The sequence below is a fragment of a genome, unplaced genomic scaffold, assembly GCF_019419815.1.
Source record: "Pyrus x bretschneideri cultivar Hongxiangsu unplaced genomic scaffold, Pyrus_bretschneideri_v1 Contig43, whole genome shotgun sequence".
NCBI classification, from domain to species: Eukaryota; Viridiplantae; Streptophyta; class Magnoliopsida; order Rosales; family Rosaceae; genus Pyrus; species Pyrus x bretschneideri.
This window is the reverse complement of record NW_025999757.1, coordinates 351183-362155: the sequence shown is the minus strand read 5'-3', so window position 1 is coordinate 362155 and position 10973 is coordinate 351183.

The following is a 10973-nucleotide window of genomic DNA, read 5'->3' as shown; positions in this document are numbered from 1 at the left end:
ACGGATGCAACAACAGCTACGATAGTAGCTCGGAACCTCCTCACTCCTAAAGATAGTCAGCTGCTTTCAGGACGGTCCGATGAGTTGGCCGTTCAAGAGTCCCTAGCTCTGAGTGTTCAGTGCGCGGGCTCTGTGTCCAACATGGGCCAACGCCTACTTGCTCGATCCCGTCAGGTTGAATCATTGATGGCAGAGATGGAAAATCTCAAGCAAGAGATCAAACAGCTTAAGCACGAGAATAGAAGTTTGCACGTGCTTGCAAATAATTATTCGACAGGCATGAAGAGGAAGCTTGATGAGATGCAAGAATCTCAAGGTCGAATTCAAAGTGACCGTCAAAGGCTTGCGGCTTTCTTCCAGAGGCACCTTTTTCCTGCGTCATCTAGCGTTCCACCAAGTATTGGGGCCTCGAATGATCTATCTTCGGTGCCTCCCGCTCCTATGCCTCCCGCTCCTATGCCTCTTGCTCCGATGCCTCTTGCTCCGATGCCTCTTTCTCCGATGCCTCTTGCTCCTAGAGTTTTGCCACGTAGTGGGGCTTCACGTAAACAACCTTTGTGAAGGCTCCATCTTTCTCTTTCTTTGTTAGATACATTTTTTTTTTCCCACTTGTAATTTCTCGAAAATCAATGAACATGCTTTGTTTTATTCAGTGTATTGGGTTGCCTCCCAAGTAGCGCTTTCTTTTACGTCTTGCAGCCGGACGACACCTTCTTAGGCTCAATTGGAACCCACGGCATGAAATATATCTTTGAATGGAAGGTGATACTTGAATTGATCCGGTAAAGGTTTAAATTCAAGATTGGGTGCCTGAATCATCAACAACCTGTTAGTATAAAAGGAAATTGAAATTCGGGGAAATGGCTTACCTATGTGCTCCAATAAGAACTCAAGGATAAACACATCTTCTTTGAACGTTTCAGGGACTTTGTGATGTGAGAATTATACGCACACAAATTAACCCTCTTTTTATCAATTGTAGTAAGTATGTAAGTAGGGATCGTTCAGGACCGGGGATTAGGAGGGATTGTTAATCACTTGGATTTCACTCAAAAACGTAAAAACACAATATAAAACACTATACTAGACTCAAAGAATGCAAAACTAAACTTTAAAACACCAAAACAAACCAAAAGACTCAAAACAGCACCAAAACACTCAAAACTGCCTTAAAAACACTTTCTGGGCAGTTTTGAGCACTTTGAGTACTTTGGACGAATTTGGGTAATAACTTGAATCAAAACACTTAGAAACACAAACTAAGACACTTTCTAACTATATTGGACACTAAAGTAAAGGGGGATTGAGTTTTTGACGAAATTAACTAAAATGCATAGATTGTAATTAAAAACAGATTGTAAAGATGAATGTGATGGAATTGAATGGATGGGATGGCTAGCTAAGGGGTTCATCTCCACACATGTTACACTTGCATAATAAAAAGATTTCCAATTGCATTTCAATAAACCATGAATTCTCAACACCCCAAGTTAATCGTGATGCACTAATTAACCTTCAAATTTTCCTAACGTTATTGAATTGGATGATTGCATACGACAACCCAAAACATTCCCCACAAGTCGCCTACATGATTGCATAATAGAGATACAAGCAAGAATCATTACGCTCTATGAAAATTATAAGTGTTGACGAGGCATTCGTTACTATGATTGCATGAAACTTATGCCAAGAATTCGTTTAACGCGATTGTTTATAAGCAACCTCCACTACTTGTGAATATAAGTTCGTAACTATTAGGTGAAACTCACTTATATTCTAGCGTCATATTCATGCATGAAAATTAAGCGTGTACTCTCAATAAACATACATAAATAAGTTATCAATCAAACAGTTAAACAAATTGAATCCACAACTTATGAAACGCAATTAGAAGTAATCAAATCAAAATGCAAGCATAAACATATATTTCGAATCCCCCCCTAGCCAAGGGGGGGTTTAGTTCCTCATACGTACAAAACAACGAGAATTGAAATTAAACATTGAAATCAAAGGAAAAGAAACACCTAAATATTCCAACAACTCAAACTTGAATTGTATGAACGTTTAGGCCCTCTTCTCTTCCTCTTTGTTGCTGCACAAGGTCTAAGGATAGTTTGATGGTGTGAATGTGTATGAATGGATGAATTTCTGAATATGGAAGAGTGTATGAGAATGAATGAATTGTGGCTGCAATGGATGCTTATTTATAGGTGAAAATGAGGGAATATGACAGCTAGGAACTTGGTGGAAATCTGGAATGGTGATGGGAGATGCATGTGGCTGATTTATGCATGTGATTAAAGTGGAATGACAGCTAGGTTATGATGATGAATGCATGTGCAAAGTTGGTTGAATGATTATGGGTGCATGTGGCTGATTTATGAAGGGAATGCATGTGGATTAAAGTGGGAAGGTATGGTTATGGTTATGATAAGTGATAAGTGAATGGTTTGATAAGTGATAAGTGAATGGTTTGATAAGTGATAAGTGAATGGTTTGGTCTTCAATTTCGTCCATCTACTTGGCGTTAAGCATATGCAATCCATTCCAATCTCTAATTTGCTCCAAAAGGCTCCAAAAGGCATCATTTTGCATACTTTGCCCTTAGAACCTGAAAACACACAAAAGAAGCATAAAGGACTAAAATAACTAAAGAAACATAACGTAAATGCACGAGAACTAGCCATTTAAGTAGCATGAATATGCTCCTATCACTTTGCACTCGGCCAGATGTGGTGTGGGGATTGGTCCTTGTCCTGTGTCATAAAATTCAACTTCTTTGGGGTTGTTTGCCTCAAGTGTTGGAAATGTGCCCTAAAACCAATCATATGATGATACTTTATGGACATTTCACATGTTAAACTAATCTAGTTTAATATTAAGGGCAAACATTATTGTTTGAGCCGTCTCATATAAATGTTATATGCTTAAACGATAAGTCCAAGGAATATGTGATTGGGAGAATGCGATCTAAAGAAGTTAGATTCATGAAACCATTCTTTCGTTGACACATCCTAAACGTTCCTGATCATAGGATTGTCAATTGGGCATTGACAGTCCGTTAAGATCAGTACGTGCTATGTCTTCTCTCAGGGAGAGTGACTAGTCTCGAGTCATTGGTGTGTGTGACATCAAGACAAGTACGTAGGTGCTCAATAGAGAATGAGTTCACTGAACACGATCAACGAAGAGTTCTTATATTCATGTCACATGAGAACTCATGGTTGGGATAATGCAAAGTAGTCCTTTGACCTGAGGCATCACAGCTGTCTTGTGGTTAGGTACTTGATCTTTGATTATCTCAAAGTCACTCTATCAGGGTGTCCACGGCATCGTCGGGGTTAAGCCACTTAGCCATGGAGGCAAGTGAATGCGCAACAAGGGATCTCTAACCTTCAAACTGTTTGAGGGAGAATACTCTATGATATGATTTAGAATCTCTGGCCAGAGTATGAATGAGATGTTGGAATGCGTTCCAGATCACATTCAAGGTAATCATATAAGTACAAGATTCACATTGGATAGTAGACATGAATAAACTATCAAACCAAACAATGTGGTCAAGAGTATTGTATTAAAGAAAGACCGTATTGCATTTGTAATCCTAAAACTGAATAGGTTCTCCACCTCTTCTGATTAGCTTGGGTAACCATGACATGCTGTTAGGCGTCAACCATAGTTTGTGGAAGCCCTAAAAGTGTATTATCACTAACGGGAGAATTGAAAGTAAGTTTCAATTCACAATCGATTCGAAAGAGTTTTTAATCGCCCACTGCCTCGCTAAAAGGAACCTAATGGATCGTTCACCGAGTAAGGTAGAGTTTGAAGAAACAACGGAGATGAGTAAGAATAATTAAATGGTTTAATTATTTATCTAAGGCTAGGATTAATTAATATGTTAATTAATCAAACGAATAAGTTCGTTAAAGACCTCGGGTTAGTTTTGGGCCGCAAGGCCCAATGGGATTTGAATGTCAAGCCCATTAACTCAAGTTGTATGACAACTTGAATAAACAAAGGGCTTGAAAGCCCAATGAACCCTATAGGCTGGCCATGATAGAAGAATAGAGCTTTTGGTCCATTAGGTCACTTATTTGAAGGGACTATATAAAGGACTTTATAGCCTAAAATTTACATGTGGTAATTTTTGGGGAAAGGATGAGAACACAAGCTCTCCTTTCTCTCTAAAATTTCGGCCACCTTGGAGGGATCATCTAGCAATCAAACTCCTCCAAGGTCACTCATTTCTTCTTCATTATGCCTTGGTGATGAATCATTAGAGGTTCTCAATTTTGGGAACTTGGAGAAACCTTTTCATCCATCCAAATCCATGGATCTAAGATGCAAGGAATGAAGGCCCTCTCTTTGGGTGATTAGCCTTTGCTTATGCAAAGAGGAATCTACAAAGGTATTGATTTCTCAACTCACTTTGTTTTGAGTTGAGTCTTGGTTCACCTATCTACTAGGCTTTAAAGTTCATGGGTTAAGTTTTGTTTTTGAGTGCATATAAACATGATTCCGCCTTTTAATTGTTAATTGCATGTTGTTGATGTTGCTCAAATGAACTTGTTTTTCACAAATCTTCCTTCATCAAGAACATCCTCTTTGACGAATTCTTGATATTCCATACTTTGCATCTTTGGAAGGGCTTCCAAGATGGCTTTTTCACTTTCTTCTTCCTTGGAATTCATGAACCTGCAAGGAATAGGGACATTGGGTGGAATGGGGTTAGAAAGAATTAAATTTGGAACAACCTTACCTGAATTGGATGGCGTAGGAGCAATAGGTGCCTGCGGCAAAGGTGTTTCCACCCTTGCCGTGTGTTGGGTGTGTTCCTCTTCCTCAAATTGCAATCTTTCATCTTCCTTGTGATTTGATTTTGATGGTTGAGGGTCCGTTCCAACCTCTTTGCCACTTCTTAACGTGATAGCATTGGTGGTTTCAAATCCTACCTTCGGATTTACAATGGTTGAACTAGGGAGTTTGCCTTGGTCACGAAATTGTCCTACGAACTCTGCTATCTGCCCAATTTGCTTCTCCAAGTTGTCCACCCTCTTGTCTTAGATTTGCCTCTCTTTGTTTTGAGTTTGGACTTCCTGCGTCAAAGTAGTAAGTAATTGAAAAATCTTATCATTATCACTTGAATTACCTACATTGCTTTGGGCAGTTGTGGTGGCTGCATAGGTGTTGTATAGAACTCTTCATATGGTTGCCAATATTCTCCTTGTTGAGCCTCTTCGACTTGGTTTTGTGAGCCCTGCACCGAAGAAATTAATTCATTAAGAACTTTATCATAATCTATTGACAAACCTGAGTTTGGTTGGGCATATTGTATATGAGGTTGTGGTGGCTGTATAGACGTTGAATAGAACTCCTCATATGGCTGCCAATAACTTTCTTGTTGAACATGTTGAGGTTCCCACCACATAGAGTTTGAATGATCACTCCAATCCGAATTGTAAGTATTGGAAAACACGTCGTTCCTTGATTGATTATGATCAAATGTACCAACTCTTTGCGTTTGTGACAAAAGAGAAGTAAGATTTGTTATTTGAGCTTGAATATTGGCAAGTGCCATGTCTTGCTTCTCTAGTACCTAAAATCAACAAAACAAAACAAAAGACAAAATAAAAAAACTTTAACAAAATAAAACTAAACAGAAAATAACAATCCAAGGGATTAGCAACTTTGCTAATCCCCGGCAACGGTGCCAAAATTTGATGCGAGAATTATACGCACACAAATTAACCCTCTTGTGACAATTGTAGTATAAGTATAAGTAGGGATCGTTCTGAACCGGGGATTAGGAGGGATTGTTAATCACTTGGATTTGACTCAAAAACGTAATAACACAATATAAAACACTATACTAGACTCAAAGAATGCAAAACTAAACTTTAAAACACCAAAACAAACCAAAAGACTCAAAACAGCAACCAGACACTCAAAACTGCCTTAAAAACACAATCTGGGCAGTTTTGAACACTAGACACAACTTTGGACGAAAATTAGTTTTAACTTGACCTAAGACACTTAAAACACAAACTAAAGTGATTTCTAACTACTATGACTCAACAAGGTAAAGGGGATTGGTTTTGGACGAATTTAAAAACAAAACAAACTTTTTGAATTATAACAGATTGTAAAAACGAATTTGATGGAATTGAATGGATGGGAAGCTAGCTAAGGGGTTCATCTCCACACATGTTATACTTGCACACAAAACGATTTCTAATTGCTTTTCAATAAACCATGAATTCTCAACGCCCCAGATTAACCGTGAATTGCACTAATTAACCCTCAGATTTTCCTAACGTTATTGAATTGGATGATTGCATATGACAACCCAAAACATTCCCCACAAGTCCCCTACATGATTGCATAATAGAGATACAAGCAAGAATCATTAAGTTCTATGAAAACCATAAGCATTGACGAAGCGCTTGTTACTATGATTGCATGAAACTTATGCCAAGAATTTACTTAACGTGATTGAGATCATCAACCTTTACTACTTGTGAATATAATTCCATAACGATTAGGTGAAATTTCCTTATATCCTAGCATCCAATTTATGCATGATAATTAAGCGTGCACTCTCAACCAACACACACAAATCAATGTAATTCACATAGATAGGTAAATTGAATTCACAACTTATGAAACGCAATTGGAAGTAATCAAATCATATTGCAAGCATAAACATGTATTTCGAATCCCCCCCTAGCCAAGGGGGGGTTTAGTTCCTTATACACACAAAACAAAGAGAATTGAAATTAAACATTGAAATCAAGGAAAAGAAACACCTAAAAATTCCAACAACTCAAATTTGAATTGTATGAACGTTTAGGCCCTTCTCCTCCTCTTTGTTGCGGCACAAGGTCTAAGTATAGGTTTTGGGGGTTATGGATGGTGTAGAATGATGTGTTTAGGATAGGGATGGATGTAGGGGACTTCAAGGCTTATTTTTGGGCAGAAAATATGAAGAATGGTGAAGTATGGATGTGTTATAGAGAGGGGATGAATTTCTGCCGTGAATGGTGAATGAATGAATGGTTGTTTTGTGGCTACAATGGATGTTTATTTATAGGTGGATGAATGATTAAAGAGGGAATATGACAGCTAGGTTGGTTGGTGGCTGCCATCATGAAGAGTGCATGGATGTGGCTGAATGGGTTAAAGAGGGAATGATGATGGGAGAGCATGTGGGTGACAGCTAGGTTGGTTGGTGGCTGCAATAGAGGTGTGGAATGATGATTGATAGGAGCATATTCATGCGACTTAAATGGCTTGTTCTCGTACATTTACGTTATGTTTCTTTAGTTATTTTAGTCCTTTATGCTTCTTTTGTGTGTTTTCAGGATCATAAGACGTGTTTGACGAAATGATGCATTGTGGAGTGTTTTAGGCCTTTTGGGGCACTATTGGGCTAAGGATGGATAGCTTATGCTTGGAGCCCAAGTGTTGGATGAAATTGAAGGCCTTGTATGCACTTGAGGACACAAAACAATGGCCCTAACCCAATTACATTCACATTGCCGTGGGCTTTACACAAACACCATTCCTTGCCATGTAAGGGGGAGCAATTTGGGTCCATTTCATGCACTTAAACCCTAGCCCAATTACACACCATTGCAGCCAAATCCATTCTTTGCCATGCACATTCACTACCAATTCAACCACATGCAATTATTCCTCCATCATTGCACAACATTGCAGCCACATGCACCAAAAACTACACTATGCCGTGCATTCCATTCATTACAACCTAGCCACATCAACATGCATTCCCTCATAATCATTCACTCACCATGTGGCCACACAAACCAACCTATTGCTGTGAGTTTCCCTTGCCATTTTCAGCCATCACACTTCATCATTGCAGCCACCATTCACCCTAGTTGTCAATCACATACTTTCCCATTATATAATTCAAATGCATGCATCTATAATCATTCAATCACAAGCTTTAATTCACAAAACAAATCAGCCACAACACACAAACACACCCATGCCGTGCACACTCCCATTGCATTTCCAGCTATTCCACATGCTATTTCAGCCACATCCCTCCATAATCATTCAAATCAATGCCGTGCACATGCTCTCCCATTTTCAGATTTAAGCCACATCCATTTCCAGCACCAAAACACCACTCATTGCCATGGCTACCAACCCATTTCCAGCTTTCACATGCTGCAACATGCATTTCCAGCTTTCCACCCACTTTCCTAGCTGTTTTTCACATGCATTGCAGCCACATTCTCACCCATTCTCTTCCTATATAAACCACACACACTTCATTCATTTGCATCATTCATTCCACATCTCATTTCATACACAACACCACAACACAACACAAAAACAGCATGCTTCCAAGCTTGTCGTGGGTTCCCTTCCACTTCTCCTCCATTGCTTCCATTTCCACCACTCCCCAAACCATCCACACCATCAAACTATCCTTAGACCTTATGCTACAACGAAGAGGAAGAGAAAAGGGCCTAAACGTTCATACAATTCAAGTTTGAGTTGTTGGAATGTTTAGGCGTTTCTTTGATTTCAATGTTTAATTTCAATTCTCTTTGTTTTGTACGTATGAGGAACTAAACCCCCCTTGGCTAAGGGGGGATTCGAAATATATGTTTATGCTTGCAATATGATTTGATTACTTCTAATTACGTTTCATAAGTTATGAATTCAATTTGTTTAACTTTTTGATTGATAACCTATTTATGTATGTTTATTGAGAATGAACGCTTAATTTTCATGCATGAATATGACGCTAGAATATAAGTGAGTTTCACGTAATAGTTATGAACTTATATTCACAAGTAGTGGAGGTTGCTTATAAGCAATCGCGTTAAACAAATTCTTGGCATAAGTTTCATGCAATCATAGTAACGAATGCCTCGTCAACACTTATAGTTTTCATGATGCTTAATGATTCTTGCTTGTATCTCTATTATGCAATTCATGTAGGGAACTTGTGAGGAATGCTTTGGGTTGTCGTATGCAATCATCCAATTCATTAACTTAAGGAAAACTTGACGGTTAATTTAAGCGGACCTAATTAACCCGGGGTGTTGAGAATTCATGGTTTATTGAAAAGCAATTAGATTCGTTTTATATGCAAGTGTAACATGTGTGGAGATGAACCCCTTAGCTAGCTTCTCATCCATTCATTTCCGTTAAAATTCGTACTTACAATTTGTTTTCTTTACAATCTATCCATTTTAGTTTAAATTCGTCCAAACTCAATCCCCCCCATACTTTGTTTAGTCTTAGTCTTAATCTATCTTATTTTGAGTTTTGCATTCTTTGAGTCTAGTATAGTGTTTTAAACTTGTTTTTACATTTTTGAAGTCAAATCCAAGTCATTAACAATCCCTCCTAATCCCCAGTCCAGAACGATCCCTACTTATACTTATACTACAATTGACAAAAAGAGGGTTTAATTTGTGTGCGTATAAATCTCGCATCAAATTTTGGCGCCGTTGCCGGGGATTAGCAACTTTGCTAATCTCTTGGATTGTTTTATTTTCGTTTGTGTGTATATATTTTTAGTTTTATTTTGTGATTTTAGAAGCAAAACATGGCACTTGATAGTGCTTCTCTTTTGTCACAGCTTATGGAAGAGTACCAAACGCAAAGAGTTGGTACATTTGATCATAATCAATCAAGGAACGACGTGTTTTCCAATACTTACAATTCGGATTGGAGTGATCATTCAAACTCTATGTGGTGGGAACCTCAACATATTCAACAAGAAGAATATTGGCAACCATATGAGGAGTTCTATTCAACGTCTATACATCCACCACAACCTCATATATAATATGCCCAACCAAACCAAGGTTTGTCAATAGATTATAATCAAGCTCTTAATGAATTAATTTCTTCGGTGCAGGGCTCACAAAACCAAGTCGAGGAGGCTCAACAAAGAGAATATTGGCAACCATATGAGGAGTTCTATACAGCACCTATGCAGCCACCACAACCTGCCCAAAGCAATGTAAGTAATTCAAGTGATAATGATACGATTTTTCAATTACTTACGACTTTGATGCAGGAAGTCCAAACTCAAAACAAGGACGAAAAAAATCAAGACAAGAAGTTGGGTAAATTGGAGGAGCAAATTGGGCAGATTATGGAGTTCATGAAACACATTCAAGAGCAAAGTGAACTCTCCAACTCAACTATTGAAAACTCGAAGGAAGATTTTGAAATCCATAATGCTATCACTTTGGGAAATGCTATGGAGGTTGGAGCTGACCTAAAAATGTCCAAACGTAGCCTAGAAGTGGATGAGGAGCTGCTAATTGAGGAGGAAGAAGACATGCACACGGCAAGGGTAGAACAACCCTTGCCGCAGCCCCCTAAGCCCTCTAAACCACCCACCACAAGTAAGGACGTCCCAATTCCATGTTATTCTGATGTTATTCCACCCAATGTCCCTTTTCCTAGCAGGTTTTTGATTCCCAACCAAGAAGAGAGTGAAAAGGACATCGTGGAAGCCTTCCCAAAGGTGCAAAATGTTATTCCAATTCTTGGTGCAACACAGCAAGTTTTAGATGGTGTTGAATTCTTCAAAGGACTTTGTACACCAAGAAGAATGATTCAAGAGAAGGTAGTGGCTGGAGAAGATGTAGAAGGCATCAAAGAGGACATATGTGAAACCACAAAACCCAAAGAAGTTGAATTTGATGACATTGGACAAGTCATAACCATCACATGCAATCTGGCCAAGTCCAATATCCCTGAAACTTTCAAGGGAGTGGTGTTTATTCTTGAGTTTATATCAGAGCACACAGGTAAGCCACCTCCCCGAATTTCAATTTTGTTTTATACTAACATGTTGTTAATGACCCAGGCACCCACTCTGGAATTTAAATCATTACCGGATCATCTCAAGTATCACCCCCTATTCAAAGATAAATTCCATGTCGTGGGTCCTAAGTGAGCCTAAGAAGGTC